The sequence below is a fragment of the Amia ocellicauda genome, chromosome 9, assembly GCF_036373705.1.
Source record: "Amia ocellicauda isolate fAmiCal2 chromosome 9, fAmiCal2.hap1, whole genome shotgun sequence".
Taxonomy (NCBI): Eukaryota; Metazoa; Chordata; class Actinopteri; order Amiiformes; family Amiidae; genus Amia; species Amia ocellicauda.
In genome coordinates, this window is record NC_089858.1 from 37,241,230 (window position 1) to 37,266,136 (window position 24,907).

General features: G+C 40.9%; 1 protein-coding gene across 1 annotated transcript in view; it reads right to left on the minus strand.

Annotated features, from left to right (window-relative positions):
- unc5db (unc-5 netrin receptor Db) overlaps window positions 1–24,907 on the minus strand; it is a 193,705-nt gene that overhangs the window by 81,297 nt on the left and 87,501 nt on the right. The gene's annotated exons all lie outside the window — the stretch shown is intronic.

The window sequence follows — 24,907 nt, forward strand, 5'->3', positions numbered from 1 at the left end:
CCACATGGGCCAGCCTTCGCTCCCCACGTGCATCAATGAGCCTTGGCCGCCCATGACCCTGTCACCGGTTCACCACTTTTCCTTCCCTGGACCACTTTAGATAGGTACTGACAACTGCAGACCGGGAACACCCCACAAGAGCTGCAGTTTTGGAGATGCTCTGACCCAATTTGGCCCTTGTCAAAGTCGCTCAGATCCTTACGCTGCCCATTTTTCCTGCTTCTAACACATCAACTTCGAGGACAAAATGTTCACTTGCTGCCTAATATATCCCACCCACTGACAGGTGCCATGATAACGAGATTATCAGTGTTATTCACTTCACCTGTCAGTGGTCATAATGTTATGGCTGATCGGTGCAAACTTACCAAATAATGGCAGATGTCAAACTGCAGGGTTTAGCTCTCTCATTTTGTTCGGATGTGTCGTGATCCTGGATATTGAAAAAACTACGGAATCACTGGATTTCTCTTCTCAAAATTCTCAAAAAGAATAACACTGTCTTCACTGTTTTCCCTGCAGTCGTGGACATAGTAGCTTACTATACTATAAATTACTATAAAGGCATAAGACCATGAAACGCTAGCACTGGGTTGACTTGATAATAGTTGCTGTAAGGAACACAGATATGGTAATTCCATAGTTTTTCCGCTATTGAGGAAATTATGACATGACATCTGAACGAACTGAGAGAGCTTATATGCTGAAATTTGACATCTGCCATTACTTGGTGAGTTTAAAATTGTACATTACTAATATGGTCTGGAAGAGTGGTGTGTATCTTATATTATAACAACACAACAACACATAGAAATCGTGATTTTAGAAATAGTGGGACTATCCCTTTCCTTTTCTTAGCATTTAACAGCACAGTTCCCCTCCCTGCCATAAATTAAAGAGGCCAGAATTAAGGGGAAGGGTTCAAAGGATTGCAGTTTCTTTAAGAGTAGCTCAGAGAAATATAAAAAGATATAGAAGAGGTCATACTTCTTATACTGCAAAGTGCTAATTGGATATTTAATTGTCATGGAATCCATTGTGAGAAACAGAAGCCAACAAACTGTTACAGCAAGTCTTTAACTCCTAAACGTTCTCACAGAGATGAGAAAATCCAAGTTACCAGTCCAAATCCTCCTGAAAGACTAAAGTGGACACCCATGTTTTCTATTGTTGCTCTTTCGATACGATGGTTATTCAAGGCCTATGGTGTTTTCGGTCTTTCTTAGCAGCCTGGCTCTTAGTTTTTTCATGCTATAGGCTCAATGATGGGAGAAGAACACAATATTAATGAAAACATGAAGGTTGGACCCCACTCCACATGGAAATGTTAACATAACTGCACTCTTGAGAAGCCAGCATAGGTTTACAATTGTATGCTTCAATACACCTTCATTAGAACAGCATAATGCTGCTAACATCCCAATGATGCCTGTGGATTGAATACTGTTTTCCTTGTGAAACCGGCATTCAACTACAGCCTCAATAACTACAATAATTAAGCAAATTCACTTGAGGATGTTCTTTATATACAGTGGGGCCTATATTTTGCAGTGTGTAAAAATACAATAAACGAAGCATTATTTTGCTTTGAAGATACAGAGGCTCAGAGGAATATGGGTTACTGACTGCATCTAAAATGAAACGATATGAAAAAAAAGATCAATAATACAGTTAAAAAACATAAAAAAAAAATCTGTTGCCCTTGTATTGCTCACTTTATTAACTTTGATTCAACACATGGTTGAATTCATAAACTAAATAAATACAACCCTTGTGCGAAATCATGACTTTATTTCTCCCAACTCTCCTTGTGGCGATGTAATGAAAAACAAGTACTGATCATATGTAGGAGACACCAGACAATTGTTAGCACATGCAAATGAAATATATGTTTCTCTCAAACTCGTCTTAATGTTGCTCTGCTCTTTGACACAAAGCAAAACGCTTGTCAGGGATCATTTGTTACTTTTGAAAAGTTAACAGCAGGTCTGTTCGATTTTGGGACAGAATCTCTGTCAGAAAGACGCAGTAGAAATTGTTCTTGCCGTGAAGGCCCTCAAACCGCATCCCCCTGTTCATTAATAAAACAGCAGAGTCCTTGTGGCTGCTCATACTTTCCAAAACATTTATTTTTATGAGTCCCCGGTAAAATATCTTTGAGCCAAAGGGTTTCATGTTTCTATACAGCATAAAGCCAATGGTCCATATACAACATAAATATTCATGAAATGTAAAGTAAATGTATTTAGCTGCATTTGGAGATATGAATGTGGAATATTTCTCTGTTCCAACTATCTCACTTTGTGCCACAGCGATATTCTTCAGAGAGGACTCACACACACGCATGACAACTGACCCACCAGCAGTGGATGTTTATGGAGCAAGTGGAGGGATTCCAACCAAGTACAGTGTTCTATATCTACCGTGCTTTTCAAGTGTCTCTATGTTGTGTGCTTGTCTTTTTTACTTCTCATCATTCACAGCCTGGCAAGTTTCAGGATTGAGAACAGGTAGTTTCTCTGCAGTGCAGGTGGTGTGTCCTTGAGCCTGCTCTCTGTGTGATGCAGTGGCGTACCGTGCCTTTTGGCCATGGGCCTTCAACAACAAATACTGTGCCTCGCACCCGTACATTCACACCCCGGCAGTACACGCATTATGACTGCGCTATACCTCAGCAAAGTGAACCACTTCATCCAAGTACCAAGAAAACAAACGCGCATAGCAAGCTATACATCACTCGCGTTCTTGCCTGGCATATTTAAACAACAAAACTGGCTATATTCGGTTATAACCTAATCAAATAATTATTGAAAAAAAAGATAGACTGCAACACCAGTTCTTCATTACTCGGACACCCCAACAACCATAACAGGTTATTTGAAGATGAAATCCAGCCTACAGTGTTTTTGAACAAAGCGATTTATTGCCTGATGGAAAAGTTTTAATTTGTCTTTCAATACCATGAGAAGCTCCTTCTCAATACCAAATACGGTTAGAGAGGATTGCCAGTTTGTTATGTTCCTCGAATACACCAGTCACCATTTCCCTGATTGTAAGTATCAAGCTAGCTAGTTTGCCCTCCTTGATTCAAAGAAAGGCCCTGTTTAAATATAGCGCCAACCCGTGGGGCATTGGTCTATGACAGGAACTCACAGAAGACCTCAAATGATGTAAAACAGTTGAAAATACAACATGTCAAAATATGGCTGGTCATACAATAACCCCAAGGTTACAGCACTATACAGGTATACAGCAGCTTTTTGTTGAAGGCCCTTGTGTGAAGAGCCCATACTATAACGTTTACCTATTAACTTAATTTGAGCTACTTCGATTGGATAATGTCCTCTTATTATTATTCCCATTCAGAAATGCACAGGGAAGATGATGGGAGGATTCATTTACAATTCAGCTTCACCTAATGATAATGTAAACATTCTATATTATTCTTTACATTAGTTTATTATACAACATATTTTTCTTTCATATCATTTATCCTAGAAGGCCCTGATTGTATACCACTGGTGTGATGTCATCAGTTGCTGACAAAGACGCATCTTGCTTCACTTTTAATAAATAAAGTACATGTAGTTGGCACATAACAGCCCTAGTAAAATGTGCTGCTGCCCAACAAGGTTTTTAGAACCCTACGACTGGTTCTTTAAAATACACAATATATTATGAGACAAAAACCCGAGAGAATTTAAATCAATGCCCTTTTTATTTTAAATCGCTGTCTAGGTTGGGTACAGTTTCAGGATTCTGCAAAAACACAGAATTCAAACTACCTCTGTTGCCTTCACTTCCTATTTTTATCCCTTCTTTTGTCTCTAATGTTGACATTAAACTCTCATCGTTTTTACAACCGCAGATCCAAAAAAGGATATTACCATAACAGAGATTCCCTGAAGGGAATTCATTAGCCCTTTCAAAGTCTGCCTTTTATCCTCAAACTACCTCCTACCTGCTGCGGCAACAGGTACCAGAGCTGCTGTTCTTGGAAACGAAATGCCTAAGGGGGCCAAGCCTGCAAAAGGATGACATTTGCATTCACCGGGCTGATTTTGCAGAATGTGCACTGCGGTTAATGACAGCGCGCAGTGATGCTTTGAGAGGTGGAGCTTGCTCTCTGTCACCCTTTATGCTAACCCCTGAATTATTAAGGTCTCAGCACTCACGCAAGCTCCATTATTGTCTGCTAAAAGGTTTTAATTGGCTTAATGGGTATGTTAACCTCAATGAATGGCGAGCAACTCCTACTGTCAGAAGCAATAAAGCGCTCATTACCTCAGCGAGTACCTCTGTTGACAAAATGAACTGTTCTCTCCTTTCTCCTCAAACGCAAAACACCCCAGAAGCAGTGGTTTTGAAAGCTGCCAGAGCCAACCTTCATAACAGAGCTCCCTCGTCCCGCCCAGCAAACGCACAGCTTCAGATACGGATCTTCTTCATACGGATGGCCCAATGGGACGCTTAGAACACTGTTAAAACAATGTGGTAATTAACAAAGGCTTGAGGTCAGTGTTTCACTGAAGTCCAGGCAATGGTCTACCACATCATAAGACTGTGCTGTTGTCAAATTAACAGAAGAAACAATATGAGCCATGGACAACCGGAACACAGAAATAGAGGGTAGTGCTATTTGGAAGAACAATAACCTATTTTCTCTAAGACCCGGATTAAATCAAAATGTTCACACACCTTTCAATTGAAAATTTTAAACCTGGTATTTGATGGCATTTCAAAAGTAGACTTACCTTTAAGTGGCTACTTTTTCCCCGAAGTAGCTTATTATATATTAGTTATTATGTATTGATAATTTGTATAAACTGAAGTGACCTTATAGAGCCCCCAGCTGTTTGCAATACCTTGTTTGCATACTTCTTGCATTTGGCTGATTGGCAGTGTTCTTGTAGGAAGTAGAACCAAACCGATCTTGGATCGGAACATTTTTCTTGAACTCCTCGTATTTTGCAACAGTGCTCAATTATATTGTAGGTTTTGCCGACAGGTTACTGAATGAACATCAATCTTCTCACCGAATGAAAAATAACACAAATGTATGTTACAAGAGTTCACAATTTTTTTTCGTCAACCCTGGTTTTATACCTATGCCAAACCCGGGCTTGCGGGGTTGAGAAATCGTCCCGGTTGCCCAGGTTTTCGGTGCCCTGGGTCCCCGGGCTGGTAACACTATTTAGCACCTCTGGACCCCTTTCACCTACCTAGAGTGAAAATGACCTGTGCAGACTTAAAGGACAGGAAGTAAATTCGAGAAGTTGTAAAGTCGAGAAGGCGAGCAGCTGCCAGTTGATATATTTACAACAGCGCACGTGGGATGTCAACGGCCCAGGCGAGTCCGGGGGGAAATGGCCAATAAACCACTTTCAGACCAACTCTGAAAAACCTTTATTTAATATGTGCCTCGAAACAGCTTAGCCAGGCCCAGTGTGACCGATTTACTGTTTTAAGAAAACCCGATATTTCTCTCTAGACAAATCCAAGAACTTCTCACAGCGATGGGAGGGGAGAGGAGGAGGCCTTGTCACCAAAAGGATATCATGAACCCATCTGAGCACAGATGAACAAACCCTGGCCTCTTTCAAGTACATTAAATTGCCTTCTTCTGACCTTTACATTTCCCAGTCGTTTGGAAACGACAGTTTGCCCAGCCAAACACAAGGATAGAGAGTTGAGATGGCTTTGTTGCCATGGCGCTTAATACGACACAATGTGCCCAGAACGCCTTATAAGAAAGGCCTGAGCAATTTATATGTTAACTGAGGGCTAATTCTCCCTCCGTGGAGCAGACCTTGTTTGCTTCCACCGTCAAATAACAGCTTTATTGAACCCGTCTGGCCAATGTGACTTCTGCCCCCTGGCTCCTGTTCTTGTTAATTAGGCAGGAACCTCGTCATTTCTCTCATTTGCTGCGGATGGCTTTGGCGGACAAATGTCTGTCTTTGTCGTCTTAACTGGCAGACTAGCAAATGCTACAATAAGATTTGCAGGGGAAAAAACAACACAAAACACATTTACACTGACTGAAGCCCAGATACTTCAAGCTTACCAAAATGATCCGCTGCCTGGCGATTTTATGACAAAGATGTTAATTGCAGATATTAATGGACACAGTGGAATTATTTGTACATGTATCAAAAGTGCATACGGATTGAAAAAAGAACCGGAATCTGATGCAGATGTTCCCTGCGATTGCCATCCAGGTGACTCTCACCAAGAAGAAGCAGTATGGCACCAACTCACTGCGGCAGCTTCCCAAGTCCACACACTCAGAGCCATTGTAAACCCATGCACAGCACAATCAAATCAAATGAAGTCACTTGGCTACAGTGTGCCGGTTTTAATTGATGGAACATCTGGTTACAGATCGCTAGAAGAATACAAAGTCTATCTGAAAAGCGGAGAGCTGTCCAACAGCGGGTGAACAGGAGGGCAGATGTAGCCGTATGCTTGCGAGCGAAAAAACTAAACGAAACGATACACTGCCAGGAGAACAAATGTCATCATAAAATCTCAATCAATAAGCATACAAGGGAGAAATACACAGAGACCAGAGTAATTAGCTGTAGCAAACTGTATTAGTTCAGTCAAGTACCCTATATTTGTTGTTTATTTTCTGCATTCCCCATCGACTCCTCTGTAACCCTCATTGCAATTTTTTTTGCCAAGTTTTAACTGCTAATTAAACTAAGATTTAAAAAAAATGAAACATAGGAAGTTACTTTTAGTAGCCTCCTGGTTAGAGTCAGTGAATCGTTTGTCACAAGTGAGAGTCCCCTGTGATCTCATTATAACTGTGACAGTAGCTGCACTTGTTTGGACAAGGCAGGGGTTAATGAGACGGAGACTCGTACCATTCCTGTTATTTATTGGTGAGGCCCCATGAGCTACAATTGAAGCTGGAAAGGAAAACTAAAATCATACCAGGCCTCGGAACAGAGAATAGGGAGGTTAAAATCCACCAATTGGATTCCACCAATTAAAGAGCCCACCAATTATTATTTTTTTCTGCCGATTAGGACTGAAAGCGCACTCACTTAATTCAAGTCCTAGGGACAAGCCGCCGGGAAGTGAAATAAGGCGATGTGAGAGTGACCACAGACTTGTCATGATCAGGAGAATGGAAATTTTAGATGGTCTTGATTATAGTGTGGAATTGGATTTTGGTGACACCCTTAATTGGGAGGCTTGCCTCCCTATGGTAAAGCTGTGGGAGGGAATTAGAAGGGACATATTGCGTACAAGACTGATCAATCAAAAAAATGACACGTCCCGATTTACGTCTTTAACTTTTGAGATCTGAGCCGCCCTCTCATCACTCCCACAAACATTCTTCAATTACTGCATGTAGTGTAGCATAGTGTGAGGTATAGCACAACATTATATCTCCCAGAAGCCCTGGAAGAATGAATCAAGCTAAGGAAGCACCTGACCCACAGGATGCCCCTGATTGGCCGGCTCCCACATAAAAGCAGGAAGTTCCACACCCTTTGTTGTGGAGAGTAGGAGTGGGGGTGAAGGAGAGAACAAACAAAGATTGCGAGAGAATGAACCTGGTAACAAAATTGTGGCTTATGAACTGTGACTATTCTTTTGGATTCACAATTCGGACCAGTTTGCTGTTTTGTCTTTTTGATTAGCGGTTGATGTTTAGAGAGGGATACGTAGGCTCAACAAGGAGTTGGTTGGTTGGTTTTGGTTTTACCTTTGTTTGCTTGGCCCTGTAAATATACACTCACTGTTCCTGTTACTATTTCCTGAGGCCCCGCCTATTACTAGAGCCTGGCATCATGGCAAGCCCTCACAGTGTTGCGGTATATATGGATAGTTGTGATTTGTTTGCTCATGTAAACGTATTGAAAAAACACCCCGGTCCCAGTCTAAAAATACATGTGCCTCTCTCAGATCACTGACCTTAATCCTAACTTTAGTTCAAACACAGATCTGATCGTGTAAATTCATCCTAGTGCAAAATCAAGCAAGAATAGTGAGAAAACGAATCTAAATACGTATCTTCATGTAACCATAAGATCATCCTTTACCGATCACACTGTCCAAACCTGTCCTAATAACCTGAGTGTTTTTAAAACCAAAAAGTGCCAAATCAGACCTAATTACACTGCGAAAGAGAATATATCTGTTGCTATAAATTCACTTAATAGGTTCCTTTGAAGGAGTTTGTGGGTCACATGATAAAACACCGTCATCATATCTGACCCTTACTGCCAACCCGTACCGATGTGCTGCTTGTTAGCCATGACTTGAGCATGAAGCTTGAAACCAAAATCCTACTGTTGCCATGGATTACATTTTACACTTCTGCTTAGACTAAAAGTGCACTCATTTATTTCAGTCCCAAGCTGTCCAAACCCTACTCTGGCCACAAAGTGAGAGTGCACAAAAACAGCATTTAAGAAGAAAATGGGCCAAATACTTTGAACGCTCTCTTGTGCCGGTTTCTCTGGCTCTTTTTTTTTGGTATATTAAAAGAGCAAACGATAATCTTAGGGGAAACAACAAGAAGGAGCCAGAGCCCACACTGTACGAATGCAGCAAAGCATGACATTAAATTAGGGCAAAATGGAGGTGATATTCACAAAATACAAGAAATATTTCTTTCAATGCTCAGGGGCAGTAAAAAAAAATCTACAAGTTTCAATTATTTGGTTGCATTCACTAATGAATGCAGTACTTCCTTAATAAGGCGAAACCTTATTCTCTTCAGGGGAAACTGTGTAAAATGAGTGCAAAAGGGAAAAACCCAAAAGGCGCAACCATAGTGGGGACAATTCGATATTTTCTGGGGGGAATTATTCAACTTGGGGACATTAATACCTACACGGTGTATGAATTTACCTCTAGAAAGCACCCTAGGCATATTTTTTTTTTTTATCAGTGAAATGTCTTTCATGCCAGCACAGCCAGACTGAAGAGTGTTCCGTAGCATCTTTCTGGTTTCTGGGACGAGTTGACCCAAATGTCTGCCCTGCATTCCTTATTTGAATTTAAGATGCTGCACTTTTAAGCCCGTTCCCAGCATGTTGTCCCCAGCTCTGGGTCCATGTATATTTATCAAATTGAAAATAACTCCCATTGACAAGAGAAAGGATTTCCTTGTTAGAAGAGCAGCAGAGAGACGGTCTACTCTTAAAGCTTTTTATTCCTATTCAGAATTCTATGCTGTTTTTGTACAAGAAGAAAGAAAGAAAAAAAATGAGACAGAAAACAGTGGGGATTGTTCCCTCGGTAAGCATGGTGCTAGCTTAAGCTTTAGACAAACAAACACATGAAAACATTATCACAACCGGCTTAACTGGAGCACCGCATTCTTATGCACATTCTTAAAGGGTATTTACCAAATGCCTTGTGGAAACACAGTCTGGGCATTTCAGTTCATCCCAGCAGTTTTCCATGGGACTGAGGTACGACTCATGCATTAAAGGTTTTCAGCACGATTCCTTTTAAAATTCTGCATCACACTCCTGGCTTTGTGGCGCACTGTGTTTTTTAGTTGGCAGTTTCACAGGTTCTGTTAAAACTTAATTTAACTCTGGTAGTTCGGTGTTATCCAAAATATCACATTGCTTCCTGTCAGTCAGGGTGCCCTTCACAAAAACACAAGCTACAAACACCTCTGAATGTCTGCTGCAATCCATTAGTGGCAGAGGGAGGCTCTTCCCATTACTTGAGGTGGAGTACTTTGTGTACATGGGACGGGCGGGGGAAAGGAAGATTTGATTGCAAGACAGCAGCACTGTATATCTGCTGAGAGCGAGCGAGAGGGAAGTGGCACCGTAGTCTTCGGCATTGACCCAACAACAATGGAGAGCTAAGTAGAAGGGCCAACCCCCTGAATGATTTTTAAAGCAGAAATATAATACCTCCTTTGACACACAAACCCTCTAACTGGGACGCAGTTGACTGGGTGCTCTGAAACAGAGGACTGAAGTGTTGTAAGAATGGATTTATCGAGTGGATCCAATCTTTGGACACTTTTCTCGTATCGATCCAGACTGGAGGCACTAATCCAAACGGGACTCAGCGAGGGATTTAATTAAAACTAAAGAGGCAGGATGACTGACATTATAGACACGTTGCTGAAGGAAATCAATCCGAGGAACCAAAGTTTTTTTTTTTTCATTTCCCCCCACGTTACTTTACCAGACTTCCTGTGATTCTTGATTATGATTATTATTAGTAGTAGGATTTTGACAGGCTGTACCATGCAGGAAAGATTATTATCAACAAATACTTCCAAAATAATTGGATTGAAGAAAATAGGCCAGTTGACTAATCTGGCATGTGTTTTATTTTTATTTTTCTTATTTTTTTGGAGAGAAAGACGGGAAAATGTTTCAGCATTATGGTAGAGATAAGGAAATGCATCCTTTACCAGAAGAGGAAGAGGAATCTCAATCAATCCACTTTTATGTAATATAGTGCTCTTTGCAACATCACCCCCCCGCATTCGCCACCCATTTGCTTTTTCATAATTCATGTTACATTACCTCCGTTCAAAATAATCAAATTCATCATACAATCCTTTTTATGGGAAAAGCTCAGTCTTTGACTTCACTGGTCTTTTCTTGGGTCTGACTCAAACGTGCCCCCTTCCCCTCCACACCACATGCAGGAAACGGCAACCTCAGATCTTAACACACAAGGACAGTCTCCAGGCACTGAGATAAAACCATCACGGTCAGAAATGAACCGAGCTGCTCTGTAGCTAAATATAAACCAAATCTGTTGCCAACGCAGCAAGAGAAATAGAGACAAAAGATGCCTTCTAATTTCTCAATTTCTATAAAAAAAACAGAGACCCAAATCAAAGTAATAGTTTTGCATGCCATGACAGACATTATAATTATACAAGTTAATATGATGTGCGATCATTCATCTAATTATTAGTAATAGTAGTGTTATTCTTCTGTTACACTAGACTTTTAAATGATAATTAATCAAAATATCTTTCTGAATGTTGTCCACTCCTCCTGGTGAGGGTTGCAACAAAAAATAAGATCAAAATAATAATAATTACATACACTAACTATCATGAACATGAACATAATCTGACCTAAATAAAACTACCGCTTTGATTACAAACGTACTGCTTACTAACAGAAAAATAATACTTATCCAATAATATATCATGCAAAAAGTACTCTCACATGCAGAGAGTGTTTCTTCAGATACTTTAAATTCGAGTTTTATACCGAGTCTTGGGATAAGTCTTTTACTCTCCACTGAACTCTTCTGGCAGTTCTCCAGTTCGGCTCTCGTACCCCCGCTTGAATCTGGGAATACTTCAGATAGAGGCGTGCAATCAATTAAAACTCATTGAGATGATTTTGATTAAACTGCCTGCGAACACAGTGTAAAGAAACCCCCGGGCAGGACTAGCCCGTGGTGTTGTGCACGAATGCAGAAGGCACCGCGAGCCGTGCTTCAGTGAGAGGGAACCGAATCAATAACCCTTAGTGCAACTGAGCATCAATAAGAACAAACAAACAACAAAGCGAGTACAGCATACTACACCAGGGACAGAACTGGTTTAGCACAGCGCAACAAAGTCAAAGATCACACCAGAGATATGTGAATTGAAGCCTTCGGAAAAATTGTTCATACACAAAACCATGGAGAGCTGTAGTATTTGGAAATTAAACAGGATGTGATTTGTAACCTGTGAGTTGAGGTTCTCGTTCGGCACAAAGAGGTGAGCTACGTGACAAGGTATTTGCTTTCCCACCTAGTGTGCTGGTACACAACGGGAAAGATGGAAACGATAGCTGTTCACAGTGGATTTTAATCAGGTATAGCCTCAGCCTTGGCCCTTAATGACTGCTGCAAATCTCTCGGTAGATTAGCTGCAGGAAGAGGAAAAAACAGCGTCATTTCTCCTGCAGCACACTTTCTGGTGCAGCGAGATCACTGCCTTCTCTTCCTGATTTGCCCTCGCTCTGGATCTCAGAGGTGCTCTGCTCTGGCCTCTGAGCCCTCCACACAATATGTTCAGAAACTGCATCGTCTTTGAGCGACCGCCTTCAGCTTCCAGATTTGATGCACAGCCTGGTATGTTAAGTCAGTGCATAGGTTCTCCCAATGAATTTCGACCGCAAGCTAAAGTCCAAACTATCAGGATATGCACTGGTGATCATGGTGCAAAAACACTTGGGAGATTAGACTTAGACTCTTACAACATGGATACTTCAGTACTGTGAGAAATCAACTACCTATCAAATACATAAATAAATACATAAATTAGGTCATTTGCAGTGATTTTACTCTCAGAGAAGAAAAAAGCCAAAACACGGAAATGCTTTTTATATCAACAAAAGATATAATCAGAAAGATTTTTAATATCAAAAAAACACACAAAAACAAATCTCTACCCAGGATATGACCTCTAGTACCATCGCTGTATATGGGCTCATTTAACGCAGGGAAGCTTGATCTGAATGTTATATGGGACTGAGCGATGGATGGGAATCTTTTGAGCACAAATGAGGGTCCATTAAAGCCCCCAAAATTAATTACGGCCGAGGCCACCTCTCTTGCAGACCTTCGGGGGAGGACAGGAACACAGTAGTGTTTCATAACGCTGTGGAAATTGCTGCAGCTGATTTATTTATTTAGTGAATTAATTAATCTGTTCTTGAGGCACCAGCAGTTAGCAGTACGGGTTGGCAGTTATATGTCTGCAGTGTGCCGGATTTGCCTTTTTCGTTTCCGGATCATTGCTCCAAGTTTTCTCTTCAGATTCTTACTACATAGCTTCAGAGACCAACTTTTTCTGAGGGAACAAGACATCCCACCCCTTTACCCAATAAATTCAGGTTGCTCACTTCAGGCAACTCATTATGAGAGTCAAGCCTTTGACTGGACCTCTCCTGGCCGGCTATATAACATGGCTCCCCGTAATTATCACCTCATATAAATTCTCCCTCATTAAGGATCACACATCATTAGAGCCTTCACTCTACTCTCCAGGACAGAGTTTTAATGGCATCAAAATATAGCAAAGGCTCGTCTTTAACAGCAGATTGTCCATCTAGTCCAGGCGCAACTGTGTTTAGGTCAGAAAGAAATTATACTTAATTATACAAAACCTGCCTTCATGCTGAAACTAGTAAGTGTGTGGAATGTATCATTCTCACTCTTATTTATTAATTTGGCAGACGTGTCAATACAAGGCGGCATTTATGCAGTACGCCCATAATACTATGCCACAAATCGCACAAGGCATTGCGCCCTTTTGGACTCCCACTGTGAGATGTCAAACACCCGAATCTGTTTAATGCATAAAGGAAAAACTGCAACCACACGTTATTTTCTCCCCCATTTATCTTTAAGTGTTTTTCTGGCTGTTAATGAGTTAGTGTACGTTACAGTCTGGCTGCTGGAACTGTTATTAGGAGATGTATTTTTAAATGAATGTATTTATTTTTAAACCTCCCCCACTCCCCTCCCTCTGCAGACAGACGTTCCCAGCCATGGCAATGTTTTTCCTCAGGGGAGATCCTGCGCTGCTGAGTTTGATTCCCTCCGAAAAAAAAACAAAAAACAACAACCACCAAAAGTGATGTGACAAGTTTTTGCTAGGCCGTCACAGGGGGCCTTTTAATTGAGGCCAGCGAGGTTAAGTGTATACTCTGGTGGGACGGCACATTTAGTATACCTGACAGGGGACCGTGTTTCTTTCCACGTCAGCCGCCATCAAAACTTTTGCAGTGTAAATGTCAAAACCTGTCTTCAGCAGTCAGCGGGGGAATTGAGCACATTTGCGGGCTTTTGTATTTATAGGCCGCGTGGGGGTGGTAGGTGGGAACGGTCACTAGAAACTAAAAATCTTGTGACTGACTCTTATTTCTCTCAAGTGCTGCTGGTTCCATTACACTTTTCATTTGCTTTTTTATATTTATTGATATGAAATTCTCTTTACTTTCTATTTTCCACCATGCAGTTCTTGGATTGGTTACCAACCCAAAACATCATTTTGTTATGTCTTCACCCCCCTGCCCCCCTGTAGCGAATAAATATATCACAGAAAATGAATAAAACAGAAACCGCAGCAAAAGCTCCCAAACCAGACAGATTTTGAAATGAAGCAGATTCGCCTTTTATTAATGGGATTCTAACTAGTTTAGAAAAACAGGCAGAATGTGTCTTGCTTTTACAAATGTGGGTTGACTTAGTACACCACTGAAAGCTTTTGTGAATAAAATATAAGCAAAAGGGCATAAACACATCCACTTTTATTTTCAAAGTACTTAAAAACACACAAAACACATGCAAGCAATTTTCTCATACACATTACAACTTTCAACAAGTATATGGACGTAAATGCAGCCACTGTGTGTGTTTGTGTATAATCAATCTATCACAAGCCTATATGGCATTGAATTCTGCACACCTTGACCTGAACATATTCCAAACCCTGCCTCGACTCCTACACTACAAAGCAAATCAATGTCGCTTTGTCTTGCACTCAATTCCAACAGGAGCAAATGTAACAAAGATGGCTGGCTGTACAGATCCGACTTGGCCAGGGAACTAAATCTCACTGGGAAGAATCAATTGCCTCCTGATCCCCCAGACTGAAGGAGAGAACAGGACTGCCAAAGGAAGTGCCCAAGAGAAAAGGAGCACTTAGTAAGCGGCTGTGCTAGATGATTGTGGATTGTCGATACGTGCAAAACACTGCAGACAGTGTTACAGGCCACAATATGCGCTTGGTCCTTTAAAAACTTGCTCATGGGCTCATGGTGGGCCAACACCTGCCCTTGCAATTATGCTCAAAACCGAAAGAAGAGCGAACCTCTGAACATTATTGATTTAGTAAATAGTTGATCACAACTAAAATAGAATGGAAAATAAGAAATGCGAACATTGTCTACAAAGTAAGGTAGGCTGTTGATCATCCTTGTTTCGTGTTAATGTGTATTATAGAAGTGATTGTGTATTGATGTGCAAGTCTGTATTGTTGTTCAGCAGATGCTAAATCTGTTTTGCTGGTCATATACAGTCAACCCATAATAGCACCCATTCAACATTGTGGAGGGGAAGAGGAAGAGGCCTCTACTGTCACAGAGGCGCAGAAAAAAAACACCAGATTTTGCACAAGAATTTTGCTCCTTTAAATACAATGATATAGGGATTAGTGCCACCAAGTGGGCACCTAATGTAACTTCAGAACCAACCATAAAAAACGATCTTCCTTACTACAGTGTTGTCGTTTTTCTTGTTTGCATCACATGTTCTAAACTGGCATAAAGCACAACATTGTAATACTTTCACAAAACTGTGTAGTGAACATTGTGTCTGTCAGGAATGAAGCATTTGCAGATCCTAAAGCTTAACAGAATAAACAAATTTATTTCTGCCAGAAAAAGCCGTAAAATCTAGACGCATAATAAAGGTATGGTGTAATTAGAGTAATAGAAAAATAATAATCAAATGCATTGTGATTAGAGACATAAAACAGTATTATTATTATTATTATTATTATTATTATTATGTTATTATTATACATTCTGCAATGTCCTGCTATTTTTCTGTCCTGTTACATATTACTTTTGGTCTAGTGAAACAAAAAACAATCATAGCTGAGAATTATTCGACCTCTCTTGCCACTTCCACAGTGCCGTGGAATTTGTTTTATTCAAATTCCTCATTTGAATATAACAGGGCTGTGCGGCTAGTCAGAGACAGGTAGAAAGACAGATCAAATACATGAGATGTAACCCGAACTCACAGACAGGCTGAGTAACAGGGATGAGGGTGTTTTAGCAGGTGCAGGCCCCAGGACACACTGTCAAAGTAACTATTTGCTGACACAGTCACACTCACAAACACACACACACACAACCCCCCTCATCCCCACAACTTCTGCACACATCTCACTTCTGGTAAATCAGACTGGGATTGGGAATGACAGGCCGGCAGACGGGCAGAGGAGCCACGCTCGCACCCCTTCTCCGCAGCGTACGGAGGCAGCCAGTGTGATGAATGTCTGAAAGAGTCACCGCAGTAACCAGATTGGCAGCCCGGGCACAGTGCCCTGCGTACGACAGAGGTGGCATCTGGGAGGCCAGATGAGTGGGTTGTAAGCCGCCTTTTGCACTGAGGAGAGCTGACGTGCCCACCTGTACTGCACCAGCACACACGAAGGAGGAACCTCTTTTTTACGGTGCTTGTGGATTCATTTATCTATCGATCCACTGGATTTATTTTCAGAATCCTAAATGACAACGTTAGCATGAACATCTCCTTCAAGATCATAAAAATAACACCCTGAGGGCAGAGGCTGCATTTTTAGGGCTTTCATACACAAAGAGTTGGGAGCTGCGGACGCACGATGTTGGGAAGGCTAATTTACTCGGACCCTTCATAGAATACTTTAATTCATTTAGTTGTTTGATACAAAAAGATCTGAAAGTCAGGGGTTTCCATTTCTTGGTCAGCTTCCTTATACAAAACCAAGTCATTCCAGTTAACGATTTACCGAGCAGAAAATAAATTGCTTTATCATTATTCCTTGGCTGTTTTCCCACCCTGGTGCATGATGAATATTGTCAATATGATCATATTTGATGGATCTAGCACAGCATTCATAGTCCATTCAAGTCTGCTTTAACCAAAGGTTGACTCAGTCAAGGGTAAGACAAGTGAAAACATGATTTTACTTCTAAAGGGAAACTAAGAAGTTAGTCACCTAGTGCATTTTAAAGCTTACTTTATGTAACCACTCCACTTCATACAAGATGCATGATGCAGTTGATATGAAACCCTCTGAAAGGAGAGTGTGGCGCATCTCGAATGATGAAATGACTTGGCAACCAGCTCTTGCCCCTCCGTGGAAGTCACGAGGAAAGTGCACCCTGCCTCGGCTAATGAAAACAAGCAACTGGACACACCGGCTCGACCCGGACAGGGGGGGAGGGGGAGCGGAGGAGAGGAGAGGCATTATTAAGCGTAATGAATGTCAGCTCCCACTCAGCTATCTGACAGATAAGGTGCCAATTACTGTGACAGGCTGGATTCCTTGAAATCCATAGAGGTGAGACACTGACGACCCGGCTGACGTCTGGTTCATTACCCGAGCGCCCTGAGGAAAACTGCGAGAGGAGGGAGAGGGCTGATGAGAGACAACCAATACCCCCCTCCCCACCACCAAGTTTTTCCAAAGGAGGTCTGGGACTTAGCTTGTCCGTCCCCTGACCCGGTACTCGACAAGATATTTCTGATATGGTCATTGAATGCTAATAATATAAAACAAGACCAAAAACAAATCTTTCTGTTCCTCCGACAACCACACTTTCAGGGTGTTGAGAAGAAAACCAATTGCTCTAGTATCAGACTTGTAAATTAAATTTGAAAATGAGGGACGATTTGGCGACAGCAGAAGCAAACCGTGCCTAAATGTCGAAAAACTAATTGTAGTGCTCAGCTCTAGTTAGGGGTCAGGTGGGTTCAACGTGTTCACCGCAGTTTAAAGCAAACTCTTTGAAACGGCTGATCTAAGTTCCAGCAAAAGTGTTCTCGTACACAAGTTAATTAAAAGAGCAAGCGGGGGAGGTGGAATGAAAATTCCCTGCTGCATTTACACATCAATTATTCCTCGTCATACAATAACGCGGTGGCAGAACTCGGTAGGGCTGTGATTTTCAAAACAGCCAGATCTTTATTAATCAGGAGCACTGGCACGGCTCACAGTTTCTTTTTCTATCGAATGCGCAAACCACGCCTGGGGCTGATCAGACCCCAGCGGGAATAGCTGTGAATGCAGACAACCCCCTCCCCCGTCAAAAACGCGGCACAAACAACAGAAATGTCTTGTAATGAAAACGCGATCGTTTATCTTGTTCTTTTCATATTTTTGAAAAATACACTAACACACTTTAGAATAACACAACACTTGGAGCGGCTTGGCCAGTAAAAGAGCACAGGCCCCTTTTGAAAGGAATTCCACTTAAAACAACTATAAGGAGTCTGTTGTGGTTTACCGGAACACATCCTTCAGAGAACGAATGGTTGTAAAGCACCGATTTCACTTCCAAATCAGTTTCAAACGCCATCAAAAGCATGTCTCCAACAGACCACGCCACAGCGCACAAAGCCCGGCTCGCTCAATGGCGTGTGAATTTGTTGCGAGTACAGAGAGCTCTTTCACACACAAGGTCGCCGAACCTCCGAGGCCGGAAACAAATTGATGCCGGCCTTCTTAATCAATATGCGGCCGTCAAAGAGTTCAGAGACACTGAGAATCAAAAGCTATTGAAAAATATATCCAATATCTAGTTTACTAGGGTCTAAGGACTGTATTTGTGTTTGCGTTTTAAAATGGTCTTTTCCCTTCTATCAAAGCACGGTGACAGGGAAGCTGTGAAGAGAGGATATAAATGTGAAATGTTTTAACTCATGTGGGGCTTTATTGTTTCTCATCTCTCTGAGATACCCCCCAAGTGTTTCCCTTTTCTTAGACACAGAAAGGATGATTTGATTACATCTTTTTATTTTTAACAGATACATTAATGCAAGGATGACTGAAACCTTTGCCATCTACTGCAATATCGTGCATGCAATTCACTGGATACACCTCCATGAAGCTGGAATGAATAAAAACAACAACAATACATTTTGTGGCCACTAGAGATGTACAATCTCAGCTTGATTCCTGGACCATGTAACATCAGTCACTAATGCCCTGCCAAACGTTTTTTACAGGAGTAGTAAATTACAAAAGACTGTTTTTTGCGTCTTTATATTAACATCTTATTTAAGACATATAATTTACGGAGGAAACAACAGCAAAGGAAGGCCCCCCAAAGCAGCTTTTCTGTAGTGATTTAAACCCTTCTTTTCCCTAATTAAACACTCCAGGACACAGCTAGATAATTAGGTAGAAATATGTTCACTAAACACACTGAGGAAAAAATATGGGCCGTCTTGGTACTAAACTCAATATTCACTGAAAGGTGACCAGAAAATGTACAAATGAACATCTGCTGTCCCTACTAAAAATAATATTTTTTAATTACGTTAAGTTCATTATTAAATTTAGATGTCCATTTGCACAGCAGGTGCTACTTTTTAAACTTTTTTTCATTTCAATTTTAAATGAGATTGTGCTGGAAAATAGCATAGAGCATGGTGAACACTCCGTGCTGGAAAATGAACATGTCTTTGTAACACCCTTGCTATAATCCCAAAAGTAAATTATCCACTCACAACCTAGGAGGAAAGTATTTTGTGTTCGGGCCAATATAAAGTTGATCTGAGTTGTCTACAGGTGACCATGTGACTCAGTGACAACATGAATAGTACCTTTATTTTGCAGGATCTTTATGATGATTATAATTCTTTTCCAACAATCACTAAGAGAACCATCCATAATTTCTCATCATTTCTTTTCACCCTTTACAATACATATGGGAATTACAGACTAGAATATATACACAAAATACACATACACATTCTGGTGTATGAAAAATATAAGGATCTCACATTTCTAGCATATAGTAGATGATGTGGGGTGGTTTCATATGGGTTAACTTTTTAATTTTCTTTAGGTGGAATCTGAGAATCTGTCCAAAAATAAAATCGATAATTAAACAGTTTAATGAACAATATTTATAAAATGAAATAAATGGCCCAATTGCATTATTTCAAATGAAAAGTACATTCAAATCACCACTGTATTCATTATACATTATTTTTAACAATAATTTGAAAATCTATTCATAACATTTCTGTTAATAATAGGACACCACAAATAAAGGAGTTTGCTGGCTATTAAAATAAAAACACTTACTGACCCTATAGTTAAAAGATACAGCTTCAAACTCAGATTTGGCCACAAGCCTTTGGTTGGGTACACAACTGCATGATCAAACGGGGCCAATCAATATAAGTATATGGGAAAAGCATTGAGATATTCTCTCTTTAGTTGTTCACAGTTTGTTTTGCTGGACTGTAGCTACTGCATTCAAATTAAAACCACAAGGAAAAAGTCAGGATATGGAGGTTATCTTTGATCTGTTTTTGATATTAACATTTGAAAGAAAAGCTGAAAAACAATCTAACGGAAGAAAATAATGGGTCCAAGTAACACGAGAGAGGAACTGAGAGCTAGCCTACAGAATGAGGACTTTTTGCCCAGATCCATGAATCCATGATCCGATTCGAGGTAAGACAGATCTGTAAAGACAAATGCAGCCATGTTAGGACACTTTATCACTCCCCTGGGAATATTCCTTGACATTGCAACACATCAGCTCTCTTCTCTTCCAACTTATTAACACATCAAGTTCCAGTGGCGAGGGGGTAGCAGGGCCAGAGAGAGATGCAGTAGCAACAGCACACTCGGAAATGTCACCAATAAGATGATTAAGACAAAGGGTTCCCATGGGAGATAGTCTCCAAAGAGAGTACTTCCCTTTCAACCTCAGCCATTCCCAGAAAGACAATCCTCTCCACAGGGAATGGTGAGAAGTAAATGCTAAGAACAACACCTATTTCCTTCTGCTTGGCTTTTACTCCCTGTCCCAAAAAAAATAGGTTCAACTGCATCATTATAAGGAGTTTAGTGGGGAGATCTTGGCCCTGAAGTTCAAAGAGCATTAAAGATCAGGGGACTTTCCATTTGTGGCAGGACTTCAGTCCCACCAGTTTGTTATTAATTGAATTGACTCTGCTGCTAAACAGCACTTCAATGATAAAGAATCGTTTGGAAGGAAGACTTTTGATGGAATGGAATAGGAGTGTCAAAGGGTTGTGCTGTAGAGCAAAGACAACTTAGACTTTCATGGCCTCAAACTGAAAGGCAAAAATACCAAAACACAACAAATTGGAGACAAAAAAGGCAGAATGAATAAATGATTAAATGAATGAATGAATGAAGGAATGAATGAATGAATTAATGAATGAATCAATCAATCAATCAATAGTATAAACAGCCTCAGCTGTATCCAAACTCGTTTACTTTTACTTCCTCAAAGGTAATAATCTATTAGAAATAAAATGACGCCCAATAATTTATGCCCACCTCAGGACCGTCTAGTAATGACTGTGCACAATGATTAATGCGTCACATGCAGAGCTGTCCTGCACAGTTCTGGGGAGATCATTGGCTCTTAGATGCCGGGCCATCATTGCCTGTCAGTCATTAGTCATGGGCAATTTGCTTAATGCCGCTTGAAATTATGATGGCAATTAAGAGACAAATATTGAAAAGCAATGTCAGAATAACAATCAAAAGAAAAGATGTCAGAATGAAAATTCCCAGCAGAATGTTAGATTTGATTTCTTTTCACAAGCTTCAGGAATCAGAACTCCGTGTCTGTCTGTCTGACCTCCACAGTCTAAGATAGGAGCTTCTTTGATGTTTTTTATTCATAGGCCACCTGATTTTTGGGTGAGTCAAACCACACAATTAATAATATACTCTGACATACTACAATAAACATCATAAAGGCATGTTGGGCAGTAACCATGTGCTTAACTATACATATAAAAGGAGTTTGTTTTTCTGCCCAATTTAACACAACACGGGAAGTGGAGCTTTCCAGAGCCTCACAGAAACTTCCAGAACTTCAAACCTACCTGTTAAAAACAGAGAGATTAACACCTCATGTTAATACATCTTTGTTAGATTACTTTTAAGCTTGTTCCTGGCTTTTTCCAATTGCCTTTCTTACTGATCTCAGCAGTTCACCTCAGTCTTTCTAAATCATATAATTTGTCTGCAGGGAAGTGTTTTCACCACCAGGCCCACGAAGATGATTAATTGCTGGTCACAGCTTGTTAATAATGGAATCAAAATTGTTTTTTTTTTTTGTTTTTTTTCTAGCTGCTGTTGTTGTTGTTTAGTTTGTGCTGGTGTTTGCCTTTAGATGCTCCCAGCATGCAGTGAGACTTCAAATGAAACAGGTTGTAATTCATGACCTCCTGGCGAGGGCTTCATTCCTTTGAAAGTGCCTGTGGGGATTATTGACTATTATTTATTTCTTTTCCATGCTGTAATTTCTCTTCCTCTGCGGTCTTATCAGTTCCTGAACAGTGTTAATGTGCAATAGATTATGCTTCTTTTAACACCCTTTTCTTTACATTCGTCGATAAATGCTGCCATTTTCGTCTGCAAGCAATTTCACCGGTTCATGCCAAAAAGTGAGGGACAGATTTTCGGCAGTGGAAAAAGTAAGACTGATATCACTCTGAGATTTGAAGTTTTTCCTGGGTTTTCAAAGCTGCCGCTAAATTCACTCCCTTCTGTCCAATTCAAAATAATCTGCTATGCATTTTCTCACATACGACTGCTCACAGCTAAACCTTTATCCAGAACTTACACTGCCGACTTGCAAACCTGCAACTTCAGCTGCCGAGGCTTAAGTGAACATTACAGAAGCAGTTACATTCTGTGTTGCATATCTGGTTCTATATGTTCAAATATGATTGTCTCTTGTTGGCTCTTCTTAAATCACACGACACATACACTAGCAATGACTAAAAGACACCAATAACATGTTTCCATGTTAACATGTTTTTTCAGAGGAGAGCAAATGGGAAAAGCAAGTCCACAGGTGTGAGGGTGTCCATTGTGATGCCGTACCGGGCAGCGCAGAGAGAGATTGCCTCCAGCTGTGCTACACATGCCCGGGGGAGGGAAATTACTGGCGGAAGACCCGCTGTTCATTCTGTGACTGTCTCCCTAGCTTTATAAAACATGGACGCACCGTACTTCCTGTTGTGGTGAGGCAGAGAACTTTGGACTTGACATTGGCATACAGATAACGGATTATGGATTTGGACTGGTTGCTAGTGTGTTCGTCTTTATTATTAGTTACATGTGTAGATAGGGCTCTGTGTTTAGTTTAGGCTCAAAAGGAGCTAGGTTTTGATATGGAGGTCTGTTTCACCCACCCTATGTGTAAAATAAAGCACTTATTTCACCATACTTCCCTTCCACTGTGTTTCCTAAACCCCCACGGTGTCACAGTGTGTAATAGGGGATTCTAAAACACAATTAAGTAGGAAAAAAACAAATGTAAAAGTAGGTGGGATTCTAGTTGAAATCCATCCTTTCCCACAAAGAGCCCAGTATAAAACAAATAAGTTGCAGAAGTGGGAGATAACTGTAAAAATACCAGAGTATGAAAGCTTGACTGGAAATCAAGCATGGTTGTAGTTTTAAAGAAAACCATGACATCTCTAGCAATCAAATATAACACCAGGAGCTCAGTCTCGTCCTGTTGTGTCCCCTGCCCTTGTATTCAGGAATAAGTTTCTCAGGAGACATTAGCACCCATCTCTATCTCCAAAGCCAGTTCTACCAGAGTTCTTCCCTTAGACATCTTCCATCCATGTTCTAATCAGTCCCAGTCTCTGTAAACTGCTAAGGTCAGACAAGTTCAAGTTTCAAGGCTGCTACTGGCTGTTTAGGCTTCAAAAGAATTATGACCATGGCCAACCCCACACATTATCCTGTCAATTACTAGGCTGCAAATGCAAATGTAATTAGAGATGGCTTAAAATGACAAGCATCTCAGTGCCTGATAAAAATAGGGGAACATGCAAATAATCAAAACATTTTACATGCAATTAATCTGCCTGACCTGAAGGTCGAAGCCTTTCAAAATGGATAAATCAATATGCACTAATTACGGTATAATTTCAACTGTATAACCCCTCACAATTTATTTGCCGGTTTTATATTTTAAAAGTGAGACTTGCCGATGGTAAACACCTTTATGTTCTTCCTTGATGCAATTTTAGCAACACAACCCAGAAGTAATTTTTCAATGCTCAGGAAATGTTCATTGATACAGGACTTCTTGTTCTTTAAAGCTCCTAGATAGGCCTCTTACAGCTTTCAATCACTCTGTCACGCTGACATTTACCGGTTTGACATTTTATTACAATTTAACGCTTTCTGCATTGGGCACGACTCCCTAATGACTCGTCACTGAATGCAAGACCTGTCAAGACTATATCCCTCAGCGGAGGGAATGACTGCTTTAAGATGGGTTATACATTGGCGGTTGAAGAATTATGCACCGAAACTCCATGATATCAAACTTTCCCAAGCCAATCATCTCTGATGGATCCCAGTTGTCAACTCCTGTTTTTCTGTAAACAAGAGCCAGAGGTCTCTGTCACCTTTTGTCTTGAGAATGTAAACCCCTCATGAAGTGAGCAAATTTAAATCGGCATTTGGCAGCGGGCCAAATTCTTGGATTCAATGCCCATAGTCCAATACACTGCACGTTGAACGTCTTCCCCAGGGCCCCAAAATGTAATTACTGGCGCAGGAACCACTGTTGCAGAATACATAGGTAGTAGAGAAAGTATGTCTGCAACAAGATCTTCATTTTGTACTGACAACCTTTCATACGCCAAATCTCAAAAAGCTTCCAATGGTGTCTTGCAATGGACCGTACCCTTCGCTGCTTTGCATGTAAGCTACAAAAACTGTCAACTGGGATAAAATGCATGAGATATGGTCAGTGGGTCCTGGGGGAAATGGCGGTGACAAGGTTATGAACATGCAAAAACCCTCTGAGCGCAGTCTTGGAAGCAGCGGTACCTTCAGTGTGGGTTTCAGACAAGTCCGTGGGGCTATATGGAGTATTTTTGACGGGCAGAAAAATGTGAGAAGACTATAATTTACCACAAAAAAAAAACACTCATGACTGCTAGCTCTCAGCATCCCTCTGCACTACAGTAGGAGAGAGAAAACAGACGCATGCATTTATACCTAGGAGTTGGCCACAGATGGAGAGTAAGCGACAGTCACATTGACTTTGGCAAAGCTGGAGCTCATCGGGACTACGTGGCACCAATAAAAGGTCAAGACACAACAGGCTGGAACAGGTCTTGGCAGTGGTTTTAGTAG